Genomic DNA, 14551 nt, shown 5'->3' with positions numbered 1-14551 from the left:
TGTCTGAACCTTTCCATCATTCTTGTGTGTGGACATCACAACTGACATCAGAATCACAAATCCCTCTCACACAGGTGAACTGACTGAGTCTGGCTAAGGCTAAGGATATAATGGATGGAAAGAGCCTACTCAAAGTAAGGCATTAAATAATTGCCTGCCTTTCCCAAAGTTATCATTACAAATGAATGTCTAATTACTGCTGTACAACTGCACTTACAAAAAAATGAATGAAACTAATGGATAAAGATTATTGGTTTGGAGTCATCCTTCCATGGTGTTGAATTATGTGTGGGTACTCTACACAGGGTGTCTGAGGGATACACAGCAATTGATTTCTATCTAACCGAGACAAAAGTAATTTAGAGCTGTGAAATTAGCCTGAGTGGGATCATTTCCTTCATGCATTCCTAGCTTTTGATCCATTAGGCGCCAACTGTTAAAGTAATTCTCAAGGGCAACTGATTGTACAATGTGAGAATCCAGAAATAAACACAGGTATGAGCGTTAAATCTGCATTAAAGTTGACTTAGTCAGCATTTAGCTGACTTAGCCCAAGGGGAGAGAGAGAGAGAGAGAGAGAGAGAGAGAGAGAAGCAGAAAGATGAGGAGAGATTGTAGAATAATTAATATTCTGTTCTGTAATTCTGTTCTGTACACAAACAATAACAAGTATTAACACCATGTGGCAATGATGTATTCAAAATATGCGGCTGTATGATATATGATATTATGATTCGTTGCTCACAGTTGTCATAGAGAGGCAGATTTGTCTTATCAATTAAAGCTAAAATAAGTGCATTTAATAAGGCCACATGAACAGAACATACAGAAAGTACCAGATCACATCTGAACATGCATCAATCTGTCACATGGTATCATAGTAACCAGTGCCATGATGAACTTAGATTAAACGCTACAGCTGAATAAAAACCTCCCCACCCCCACCTTAAAAGAGATGGATGCTGGTAAAAAGAGGCCACACCTGGGTGGGTGCCTTAGCAGGGATATGATTATGACCTGATTCAGCAACCGACTCATCCAGGTGATCCACTTCAACACAGCACACCTGTGAGCAGGTCACTGTTAAAGCCATAGCTTTGGAGTAAGAGGCAGCGGAGCCCCTCGCTAAGCACAGTGTCATCACTGCAACACTTTTCCCACCATCTCCAGCAAACAGGAGCTGAGCTTCCTGACAAATTGTCCACTTAAAATCATTTTCTGTTCCTTGCTCAAAGGAAGGGAGGGATTTTTTTTTTTTTGTGACGCTCAACCCCACGGTAACGGTGATTGTGATTCAGTGATGGTACTTTTAAGCACACTCATGATTACAGAGTACATGCTCGTATGTAAATACATAGTGGTACTTTAAAAGTAATTTGCCTGCGCGCCTTCTTTTGCCATGCGTCGGTATGCAATGGTATGCGTGGCAACGCTTTCGTTTTACGCACACGCATGCATGTGTTGGAGTCAGACAGGTCACCGTGGAAACCCAAAGCCAAGGTTAATGACTGGCCTTGGGCGGTGCTCAGCTGGATTGGGTGGGGGGGGGGGGGGGTGCTGGAGCTACCGAAGTGAGCTTATGTAACCGGTCCGGCTTTTGTAATTCCACAATGCCACGGTGTCAGCAGTGCCGCTTGCAGGGCTCTGACTAAAATAACTGCAACGCCACAAGATCTGGAGCAAGCTGCCAGGCCATGCTTCTTTTTGCTCGGGCCAAGGTCATCTTTTTTTTTCTTTGCAGGACAGACATTTGGCTGAGTTGCAGAAAGATCCGATCCGCTCCCCAGGAAGGATGCTATCTCTGCTGCTGACCCTAAAGCAGCTTGACTCCCCCCAACACACACACACAAGCACACACACACACACACACTTCGTTAAGGAGAAGTGAATTGCGATAAGACTGAATCTGATCCTAGATCAGGATATTCAGTACTCAGAGAGCAGCAAGAACGTCCTTGCTGGTGGTGGGAGAAAGTGGCAGGGGTCTGCCAGTGCTGGAAGGTGTAATGCTTTTTAAATCCTCTTTTAATGCGTCGGTCAAGGTTTTTAAAGGATTTGGTTCTCAGTAATGTGAAAGGCAGCTGTATGAGATCAATTTTAACACATTTGTCTGTTACTTCCGGAGTGTCCTAAATTTTTTTGTATATAATGAACATATTGGAAATATTGTATCTTTATTGTCTGCATGAATACAGTTAAAAAAAAAAACAGTCTGAACTCTTCAACTGTCTAACCTTTTATCACTTCAGCTACCTCTTTGTGTCTTCACATTCTCATTTGGTCAACTCTGTCCTTTTTTTTAAAATTTTTTTTTCAGTTCTGCATCACACCATCATTTCTTTCAATCTCTCGTAATTAAAAGCTACGTAGCACACCGTTTTCATAATGTCATTGCGATTGTGATGCATTACTCAGCTTTGTTGGCCATGCAACGTGAGCTATGTCAATCCAGCTGGAAAGAGTGCTATATGAAGCAATAAATATGACCACACTGTAGCAGGCATTAGTATGGAAATATAATATTTTATTTTTTCAATCTTTGGGGTAATGCTAACAGGCACTTTTTATACAGAGAAAGACTAAAGTAAAGTCTTTACATTTTATTTGACTACCTTTGCTGATACGGAGCAGGAACGTACCAAATTTACATTAAGCAGGATCTGAAATGTTTTCAGGTCTCCCCTGTGTGGTCCGGTGGAGTAGCCCGGTGTGTCTAGGGGAAAAAGATAAAAAAAATCTACCTTCAAAGCTCTGCCCCTTTCATTTCAAGGGAAATTTAAATGCATGTAATTCCGTTAATGGATGTGTGCATGGCTAACAGCATTACACAACCCAGATAGCACCAAATTAGTGTGGGAAAATGCACCTAATACTCTCATCTTAGTCATGATGAAACGGGGGAGACACTTTGTTGGGATACAGAGGGAGCTCTTCACTGCAGAACTGGACAGAGTATTCAGTCTGAAGAGTGGAGGGGTATTTGTGTTCACAGGGAAGGAGAATGCCTGAAGCGTCAGCAAGGAAGCCTCACAATGGGGGGGGCCTCTCAATGAAGCTGGGGGCGTCTTTACACCCCTAGCTCTGGAATTCCTTCCTGCTGTAGACATGTTTAGGACTCTTGTCCTGAGGCTGGGTCACTTCTTTGCAACACAGCGGGGGGGCTTTCAATCCAACTGCCATAGTGTTTTGTCCTTTGCTGTGAATGAGTTTTATCAGATATGATCCTCTTTTTTTTAATTCATAAATATTATTGCAGGTATGGTGCTCATTGGATTTTTACGCAAAATATTGTGTCAAAATAGTCAAAGTTACGGCCAAAAAACTGCATACAGAGTTAACAGGGTTTTCTTTCTAATGGAGGGGAACGGATAAACCCAAAGGATGTATGAATAAATGCAGTACTTCTATTCAAATTAATTCCTGGCAGTCATTTGCATCTAATTTTTTATTGCACTTTACATGTCTATAACTCTCTTATTGGACCACTTCAACCTAAGTCAATTGGCTCATGAATATTTAAGGAATTTCCTTACAGGGAATTTCAAAGATGAAAGGGTTTGTGAGTGCACTTCATTTGCCAATCAGAATTCATCTCTCTTCTCTTTGTCTTAAAAAGTGACTTGTTCTCAGCCAGGTTTTAAATTCCAGCTGCAAAACTCTTTGTTTCATAGCATTTTACATTCTGCCCGTGTGGCAAGTGCATTGTTTTGGGCCAAATCAAATTTCATCAACAGAATTCATTTTTACATCAAGCTAAAACTATTTATGATAATTCTATATTTTACTTAAAACAGAAAGGTTTCAAACATTTGTCCAAATGAGCTCTTACTACACAAATCTCTTTTGTGACTGCTATTTTTCATATGGCAATATTTCCTCTTTAAAAATGATAATATGAGAAAGCTTTATTAGAAAAGGTATGTGTGTAATGCATGTATGTATGCTTGTTATAGTAGTAGTAGCAGTAGTAGTAGTTGTTGTTTTTGTTGTTGTTGTGTGTGTGTGTGTGTGTGTGCATGTGTGCAGGTGTGCCACCTACGGGTGTATGCTTGTGTATGTCTGTTTTTACAATGCACTTCACTATTTCTAAGTACAATCTCTAAGAATGTCCATTTTACTGCTATACAGTAGTTAATATCGCTCTTTCAAATTAAATTGTATGATTTATGTCAGTGAAACAATTGTGGCCTACTTTTTACTGACCCATTGTCTGACAGGAGCTTAAGCCTAAAACCTGCCCCATTTTACTCAATTTGTCTCCCTTTACAAATGAGCTCCCTCTGATTTCTGTCTATATCTGCATCAGCAATGATATGAGAGCTATGACATCAGATGTTATACTGTGAAATTCAACAATATAATCAAGAAAATATTAATTACATATTATATTTCTCTGATGTCATGTTTTCGGGGAGGTAGGGAGCAGTTGTCAACACAATTTACTGTGATTGGCTAGAAAGTGTCAAATGGTTCAGCTAAACTAATAACAACAGAGTGTGCATTGCGTGCTAAGAGAGGACAAACAGGCTACAAGCAATCACTGCAGTGCATTTCAGAGCACAGCTTTTTGATCATTAAACTCACCTCAATGACAATGTTGCTGAGAAGTCTGACTGGTCAGTTCATAGTAACAGTGTTGTCATGAATCCGCCATACATTTAAGCAATGTCCAGCCCCTTTCAGCCTCATTCTGGAGTTTTTCCACTTGCATTTTTTTTTCTATTTCTGAAATATTTTCTGAAATGTCCAGTGCTTCACAGCAGCAGGTTGCATTTGCTGTATGTTTTATAACATGACACTCAGACTATCAACCACAAAAATGATAATTTTTTATTATAGATTTTGTACTAACCAGAGATTTTTGTTTGACATGCATATAAACAAACAAAAAAAAAACTAAAAACCTAAAAAAGTTTTAATAAAAATACTTCCAGAGCAGCCTTTCTTCACTTGAGGGATGAAATCAATTTTAAATCGTTCCTGTCTAATGCATCTAGCTCCTCATGATTGGGCTATAACAATGCCATGCCACCATGCAGTCCAAACTTTTCCTTAATTGCTCCAAGGCTCATACAAAGTTTTGCAGCAAGTATTCCACTGACAATGTCACGCTTGTTGCTTCACTGGTCATGTAGAAAATATCAGATTCATTTTGCTGGCAGTTTTGTACTTCCCAATATTGCAAACAGGTGGAGGAACCCCCAAGCTACAGATTGACTTAACTCATTTAGCACAAGAGCCAGAAACTTTCTCAGTGTTTAGAAACATGGCATGTGATCATGGTTGTGTTTTTGAACGCAATTATTCTTTTATATAATCACACTTGTTTACCACTCTGTTCTCTCATTGCTGTAATTTTGTCTTTATTTTCGTTTAATAATCATTCACTTTTTGTGATTTTTCTGCATCAGTTTTTTCCATTATGTTTTCTGTAGAGTACATTGTTAAAAAAACACAACAAAGCACCATATTCAAAAATTGAGATAAACAAAATAACATATATGTAAAATAAACAAAACAGTAAAATTTTCAAACAATAATCCCTTTATTCCCTCCTTGCCTTGATTCCCTTGGTTGTTACTGTAAAAGAGAACTGTGCTCTCAAGTTGACCTTCCTGGTTAATAAATAAATACATCTTGCCTCCGTCTTGGGAGGGAATTGTCAGTTTTTAGCTGCTTAATGTTGCCAATGCTGAGCATCCAAAGCTCAGTACCTGCTGCCCATTTAAACAAGTCCAATTTCCTCCTTGTTGAAATCAGACACAGGCTATTGTTCCCATATTAGTCTCAGAGTAATTGCGGTAATTGCAGTGGGCTGGAGAATTCCCAGACATTGTTTAATCGAGAAGTTTCTCCCCAGGGGAGACGAGAAACTTTTTCACAGTCTCCGTCGGCCCCCCTTGCATAATTCATCACATTAACATCTGCAAACAAGCGTGTTCTGCATTAAACTGTCATTCTAATAAATCTACGACAACAGGTTCACAGCGGCGTGCTGGCAGGTGATGAATACAGCGTCGTTTAGAGAAAGAGTGGAGCGTCGCAACGTTCCAAAGCCTGACTTTTACCATGAGTTTCATTTCAGCAGTGAGGATCACACAGACAACACCCTCACGTCCGTTTAGGCAGACAGGTTTGATGGAACATTTTCAGCTGAATCACGGGCCTTGACTTTGCTTACTGTGCTCGGTGTGGTAGAGAGACAGCCCTGCACATCTATGGGGAAATTTTGCGTATGACTGTCTGGACTCTTATTTAGGATCAAGGTTTGCCCTTTAAGTCTTCTTACAGCAGTTTTCTCTGATTTGTCTATTGTGTCTACAACATTAGAACGTTTTTTAAATCATTAACTACAAATCATCTACAACGTTAAGTCTGTAATTAAGTAACGCCACTAAAAATAAAAATCTGCAATATCAATCCAATAAATGTAATGTTGTATGAATCCGCACACCAGTTCACAGTGTTAAATCCCCAATGTCACACATCAAACCACAAAGGAGAATTTCCTTGTTGGAAAAGCCGTAGAGCCCTGGGGTTGAGCAGCACTCAGATGTACTAAATTCAAATCAAGACTCAAGGCCCAAACATTTACACGGGCTCATATGACCTTCCGCGAGAGTTCAAGCGTTTTCAATTGAGTAAGTTGCATAACAAGGTTATTTGAAGAACCTCAGGGATTTCTTCCCCTTTTGCAGTTTTTTTTTATTTCAAAGGGTGCCTCACAAATGTTCTTCTGTTACGTTAATGTGACGCAGACATATAGTATATAAATAATTAAAACACTTGATCCAATAAGCAATGGACATAGTATGCAAGATACAGTATATCAAATTGGAACTTGGTAAGTAACTGCAGTTCTGAGGAAGGTGCTTTGTTAGCTTGTCTCAGACTCAGAGATCAGACCACTATCTCTATGTTGGTTTTTTAAGATTTGATATTCTATACACTGTGGTACCGGTTTCCTAAACTATTGTAATCACTCTGAGTTTTAAGATGCTCTGAATTATTTCTCAATAAATGTGTTTGAACACAACAAACAAATCTTTAAGAAGTTTGACCATGCAGGTGGTGGATTCGGTTTGAGCTTGGACTATTCTGGTGTGCCTTAAACAGAAGCATATCCAAGAGTTATCTAGTAATGTGACAAACAGGGTAGATTTGTCATCCAGTACCTAGACTATTGCCTTTTGGTGTAAAAATTAGAAAGGAGAAAAGAGGTGTTATTCATTATCCTGCATTCATATTTGGTTAAATGCTGCCTGAAAAGATATGGGACATTCCCTTCCATTAAAACAAAATTCCCCTCCTTACCTTTGGATTACTATTATAGGGAAGTGTTGCTGATACTCTTCCAAAATACACTCCAGCAAAAAAAGAAAAAATTGTGAAAATATAACAAATTGATTGAACTTAGGGTATCATTTTCATATTATTCTATGCTTGTAAAGTTGCAAATATGGTTACATGCTATGACTTAATTCTCTGACTGAGGTAATCAGCTCACTGAAGTCAAGTAGATTATTCTGATAGGAAGTGGGGAAACCAAAACCACAAACATAAAACAGGAAACAAGGCCATAGTCATGCTTTATGTAAACTCTACTCCTATTCCTTTTCATGTCCTTTTTTTCATTTTTTTAAATTAACAGTTGGATATGATAAAAAGCATTCCATAGTATACTAGCAAACAATTACCTGTTTTTTCAGAGACAAGGCTTTGTGTTTTTTTTCAGAGTCATAACAGCAACAACAGCATCAGTTGCTAGGGAAATGAACAGAGAAAGTAAAGGCCAGTGGAGTTGTAGGAGTGTGGCATTCAGGTAGCGGCGTGCTCTTTTTCAGTGGGTTTTATTGAAGCATCACACGTGTGGCATCAACGCCTACAGTATGGAGCACTGACTGCTTCCTGCCCACACTGCACTTGAAACAGGATTTTGTTTGTATACAGTGTGTACAGCTCCTCCAGAGAGAGCCGGCAACTGAGCACCTCTGGTTTCCTCTGGGTTCCACTTACACCCCGGGGTGTCACATTCAAGCAGGGGTGCATTCGATTACAGCGACAGCTCCGGTGGAACACTGTCTTTAGTACCTATTCATCAGTGGGAGATGAGTCATAGACCCCTGAAAGAGCCTGTTTCAAATTAAGAGTCCCCCTCGCACCTTTCTGAAATGTGCCTCAAAGCGCATTTTATTTCAAAGGGGGCGGGTACCCGACCAGGGAGGAGATGGGAGGGGTCAGGAGTTTGGCAAAGGGCTGGGTGTTCGATCGCTTCCTCTCACCGCAGCTCTGTCGTGATGACTCACAGAAAGACCTCAGGGTCATCTGAGGACTATCGGGCCTTTATTCTGGCCACTGTGATTTGCATAGGTGAGTGCATCTGTGTGTGTGTGTGTGTGTGTGGTCAGTCCAAGTTAAATATTTGTAAAATTGTTTATAATTGTTGTACAAATATAAACAGACAGGAAGATTATTGCTACTCACTTCATTGATGTGAAAAATACACATAATCTGGTGACCCCTGATGATTTTTGTCAATACTCATCAATACCCAGCATGCCCATCTGGAGACAAACAAAGCACTGCAAACTGACTGTTTGAAGAGGAGCTGCCAAGTCCCTGTTGGGCAAAACTAGAAGCAGGTGGAGCCTGGAAGGAAGGATTTTTAATGTGCAGCAAAACAGCGCAACAAAATGTTTCTGCCTGAATGAATTCACATAATTTATTAGCTGGGCAAAAAAACACCCCCATCCAGGGGGAAATATTCATAGCTTGCTGTGTTATCCATGTATGCAGCGGGACATTTTCCGAATCAATTTGGGTTAAGCATCTTCTCCAAGGTTACAGCAGCGGGGTCACACTTATGATTTAAACCTCCAACCCATCTCTTACAATTCACTAACCGTAATTCCACACCGCCACCCGAAAATAGATTTCGATATGCATCCACTGCACAGCAATGCAATGACAAAAACTGTTGCCTAGCAAATAATCTTCTCACCCAAGCAGCCCTCACTCTCTTTCCTTCATATCGCTAATACTGTTCTGTCAGATTCAGACCACCAGCATGCCATCATGGTCAAAAACTGCAAACAGAGGGTTGTAGTTTCCGGTCCCTGCTGACAGTAATGCTGTTGAGTGAGCTACACAACACGAATTGCCTCGGTAAATAAACCCAGCTGCATAAATGGATATATGTTTAAAAATATATATGCATTACATAAGTTGCCCTGGATAAGGGCGTCTGCTACACGGATAAATAATGTAATGATGTGAATCTGCTAGTCAGATGAAGACCCAAATGGAAACTGTTCCCCTCACCCCCTGTCAGTCCAATGCATGTCTCCCTCCTACGATGTCACCATCTCCAGCCGGTTTTCCAGCGTCTGGGCGCAAGGTGCATTCTGGGATTGCTGCCTTGCAAACCCGGTCATTACGCATGAAGCAGAAAAAGCACTCTTGTCAGTGAAGAGAGCAGTGACGGCTGATGGGATAAGTACTGGAAGGGAACTCGGGCAAGGGGGGAACTGGTGCTGACCCCACCGGCGGCGAGTCGGAGACGGGAGGGGGGAGGGAGTCTGGCTTGTTTCAGACAGCCGTGCGCCGAGAGGTCCCTCGGGGATCCCCGGTTCCCCTCCGGAGCCGAGCGCTCGGCCCTCAGCTTCCTCGCAATGACGCATACAGGCGGGGAACGACACTGTGGTGTTGTCTGTTTATCTAATTAAAGATGCCCTCAGCCCATGGAGCACATGCACCGGCGGGCACAGCAACCAAAACGGTACGGCCCGGATTCAGGCTAACCCCAGTGTGCTTTGCCCTTTACTTTTGAAGAACACATTCAAACAAGTCTAACTTTTTTTCCATTCAATTCATACAACAACATTTTTCTGCATGTAAAGCGTGTCTCAAATCCACGATGATTCACCTTTGTGAAAGACCACGCAACCCTTTGGAATTCATTACTAAAAAGTAAGGGCAAAACACATTAGGGCTTTCACTTTCCTACTATTACGGAATATGTTCTCAGATTACATTTACTTTGCAGATGCTCTTAAGCAGAGCGACTTACACAGCTTACAATTGTTACAGGGTTATCCATTTATGTAGATGGATATTTACTGAGGCAGTTCGGGTTAAGCACCTTGCCCAAGAGCACAACAACAGTGGCCCACCTGGGAACTGAACCGGCAACTTTTGGGTTACTAGCCCCACTCCTTACTGCAACACTACACCACTGCTCCTTTAACCGATTACTAGGTCATGCTAACAGTTGGAAACACCTCACTTAATGCTTCATTCTTGATCCTAAACTGCAGAGATAAACTCACAAGAAGCAAACAGAGTTGTGTTTGTTTGGTTGGATTTAATTAGTAAACCATGGCTGTTGAGACAGCTTAGTAATAAATATAAGTACTACTCTGTGCGCAAAGCGGAAGGGGGATGGAGCGCCAAAACTAGGTCAGTGTTATGCAACGTGCATCTCGTTTTTGGACCACTGGATTTGATGGTGGAAGCGGGAGGATCAGCACTTGCAGGGTTTTGTGGGAAAGAGGTGGGTGCAGCCGTGCGTTTTTCGAGGAACAGCCGCTGATCAGTGATGAACAGCGGTCGGGGAGCTGGGCCCGGGACAAACTGTCTGCCACAGGCAGGCAGGCCGTCGACTTCAGTTTGGGGAAATGAAGCAAGGCCCAGAGACAGCTCTCTGCTGCAGTTCTGTCAGCAGTGGATAAATTGTCTCATGTACGTATGCATCTCTGAGGCGCAGTTGACAGTTGAGTCACTGAAATTTCTGATTTTGGAGAAGCAGTATGCCTCTGATAGATATGCACATTCCATTGCACAGCCATTTGGGCAATTTGCTGCTCAAGAGATTGTGGGTGTCTCAGGATTTAGAAATGCTTCATTGGTAATTAGAATATTAATCGTTTCATAATGTCTTTGTTCAGTAATGAAAACTGGTCATCCCACATTCTTTTAAAATTCTTTTAAAACCCCTTTTGTTACATCTGCAAACTAATGAACTGGTATCAATCAGATTTTAAACACTTTTCTCCTCTGTCTCATACAGTCATGTAGCCACTTTTGATATGTAGCTGAACGCACATAAATATTATTTAACAAATTTCCTCAACATATCGATGAATCTCTAAGAACACGGATCATTGTACCGTTGACTGTGTGTGTGTATGTGTGTGCACTGACCCGTGTGTGTGTGTGTATGTGCGTGCATGCATGTCCGTGTGTATGTGTGTTTGCACATCACATCAGGGATATTTGATAAGCTGCCACAGAGAGAAATAAAGATGAGTTAACCTAATTCTCCTCTAATGCCCCCCATCTGTTACCGGCTTCTCTTCTTGTTGATAATCAAACTCAGTTCATTTCAATTCGGCAGATGAGCTTTCAACGCAGATGGGCAGGTGAGAAACATAATTGCCTGGCTGTGAGCACACCCCTTCTGAAACAATAGGGAAAAAAAACACACAAACACAAACAATGGAAAAAATTTGTTTGAGACTACAGAGATGATTAACGAGTGCTGGCTCCCTGCCACACAGACTTCAGCCCTGCCCGGGCCACCGTCTCCCAGCCACAAATTCAATTGTTTTAATGGGAGGTTAAATTAAATGCATGGGAGGTTGTTTTATGTGGACAGTCCAGCGGAAACAATGACTGTGCGGATTGTCCATCTCATTCACCACCCTTGTGAGCAGGGGTACATCCCTTTTAGGTCTATAACAGGGAATCAGAACACAGAGCAACCTGTGAGATATTTGTTTTTTTGCTCTTAACATCATATTTCACTTAATTTATTTATAATGTGTTTGCTTAGGAATCATCCCTTATGCAGGGTTTACGTCTGTGGTGGCTGGTGGGTTGTCAGTGAAGGCTGGGGGTAGGGTTGTGGGCTGGGGGCTTGGCATCCATGGACAAAATGTCTCTAAAATGGTCTTGGTTACTTTGGAGGGGAGGATATTACTTAATCCATATAATACAAGTTTATTACATACAATTCCTTTCAAATGTGAAAAGCTTAACACATAAGAAATATATAAATGAAATAAAAAATATCAAGTCAAAAAACCTGTCTCAAGTGCATGCAGTGCTGCCACACATGTTTAATTATGTAACTTTTTTGAATTTTAGAGTAGGCCTGGTTTCCCTTGCCTGCTGTGAGCCCACTGGTTTACATTGTAGGTATTATCTGTTTAAATAGCGGGATTTTTTTTTTTTTTGCTGAAGCAGTTCAAAGAGCCCATTTCCTCTACTCCCATCACACTGATGCTTGGCATAGTGCTGCTAGCTTGCTTTTTTTCCAGCCTTGCTAACACTCCTTCTAACTGCTTGGCATATAGATTACCAATAATTCATAATTTGGTGTGCTAGTGTAGTATATATTGTGTAAATAGTGTATGTAGCCACACTGTTTCTATCTGGTGCATATCCCATGTAAGGGAGAATTACTCCCACGGGCAAATACTCTGCCACCTAAAGTTCAGAGATGCCCTAATCCAGAAGAAGATGTAATCTCCGATACTTGCCAGTGTACGCTGTATGCCCCGGCCGTAACCCCCTTTTCTCTTTCCTAAGCAGATATAAGTAAGCTCTTAAATTGTCTCCGCGAGAAGCCGTAGCAGTTCAGGCTGTGGGGGGAAATGATGAGTTGGTCGCCCTTCTGTCACTTGTGACGTCATTTCCTTTCGACTTTCGGCATCGTGATCAGTGCATGACTCACTCAGTGTGGCCAGTCCCACAGGGGATGGTACCCACTGCAACGACAGAAGAATATATAAATAGGAGAAAAAAAAAACAGAGATTATCAGAGAATAATTGAATTTACACAACAATCAAAATCACCAATTTATAGCTTATGTAACAAAGGATAAGTGAAAAGTCAGCACTTCTTATGACTATGTGTAACATAAAGGTTTATTCTAATGTTGCTACCTTGCTTTCAGACCCCAGACTATTTTTTTTTTTTTTTCTTTCACTTGCTGCACACATTTCACGTTTTGCTTGACTCCATGCACCTCATGCACCCAGACAGGGTAATATCCACAGACTCAGAGCTGTTAAATTCATGGTTTTTCTGCTGCAGGTTACATCACATTTTACATTGACTTAGCAGGCACTCTGATCCAGGGTGATTATATAGTTCACTCTTCCTACATGCTGTGTATTTACTGGGGCAAGTACTGGTTAAGTACTACGGCTAAATGTAGATCAGACTTTGGTTTAAGTGTCTTGCTCTGTGCCACTGCATCACACTGCTGCTCTTTTTATCTGACTTATTTAGGGCTGGCCCTTATCAGATGTGAGGCTTAACAGAGGAAACAGTGAACATCACACAGTTTCTAGCGAGAGAAATGTTGAGCTCATTGGACAGGCCAAAAGAGGAAGTTTTAAGTGGTTGCAAGTCCTGCTTTCCACGAATGAAGGCTTGAAGGCTGTTTTCAAAACACCCTAACAGGAGCTATCTTGACATGCCCGCTGAGGTCAGATTTTTGAAAAGAAAATCTGTTTCTTAATGCAACCTGCTTTAATTTTATGGATTGTTGTAAGATTTTGCATTTTTTTATTCACTGTACATGTATGAAAAGATTAAAGTGACTTAAATACATAGAGGAATAGTTCACAGTCTACCTCCCTCTAGAAATTCTGCAGGATACATCATGTAGGAGACCCATTAGATAAGTTCAGTTACATGAGGCCCCATCACATATCAGGGATGAAACCATCCAATTAGGTGAAAAAGCTATGCTGGATGGGGTTTTCCTGAAACACAAGATAACTGCCATAGATGGGCGTAGCTGTAAAGCATGAAGATTAAAGACGAAACATTGACAACAACTGTTTTGGTGATGAATGACAGAAGCACACGCTGTACCTGAGACACATTGTTGATGAATTTTGTTCCATAAAACGGCTCGTCATACGTGCTGAGATGAAAGCAGATATAGAATTTGGTTTTGTATTGCCGGTCACCATGACCTGTCCTACAAGGAGTTGGCTACTGACAGTCCGAAATTAATATTGGAATGGTAAAGACAATAGAATACAAAACCAAAGCTTTCTTTGACCTCAAAAGGGAAATCCTTTGTGATGCTGTTTAGGGCTTGGAACATTCTCCCGGAAAAAAAAGGATATGGATAATGCCTTCCCCTGCCAAATACAACAGCACATCCATCCTCATCTGCGGCTGTACATGCTACCCCACTGAATCTTTCACCTCCAGACTGAGAGAGACAGTGAGAGGGAGAAAGAGAGCACCCCTCCTTCCTCCCTTCCTGTCTTCTCTTCCTAGCTTAATTTCCTTTTTTTCTCTCTTTCATTGTCTCCCTAACTTTCGTCCCTGCTTCTCTGTCCTTCCGTGTCCTCATTGGCTAAGAGGTCATTGTCATCATGTTTTTTCCCCCATCAGTTCTTCCATCCTTCCTTTCACCATTGTATCAGTTGCAACAAACCAGGAATTTAGGAATTAGCTCTATTCTATCAAAATAAAAGCTGTTGAGTTGTTTGGTGCTGCCTTCACTAGACGTGAACCTCCTAA

The sequence above is a fragment of the Megalops cyprinoides genome, chromosome 3 (assembly GCF_013368585.1).
Source record: "Megalops cyprinoides isolate fMegCyp1 chromosome 3, fMegCyp1.pri, whole genome shotgun sequence".
NCBI lineage: Eukaryota > Metazoa > Chordata > Actinopteri > Elopiformes > Megalopidae > Megalops > Megalops cyprinoides.
This window is presented reverse-complemented; position numbering follows the sequence as displayed.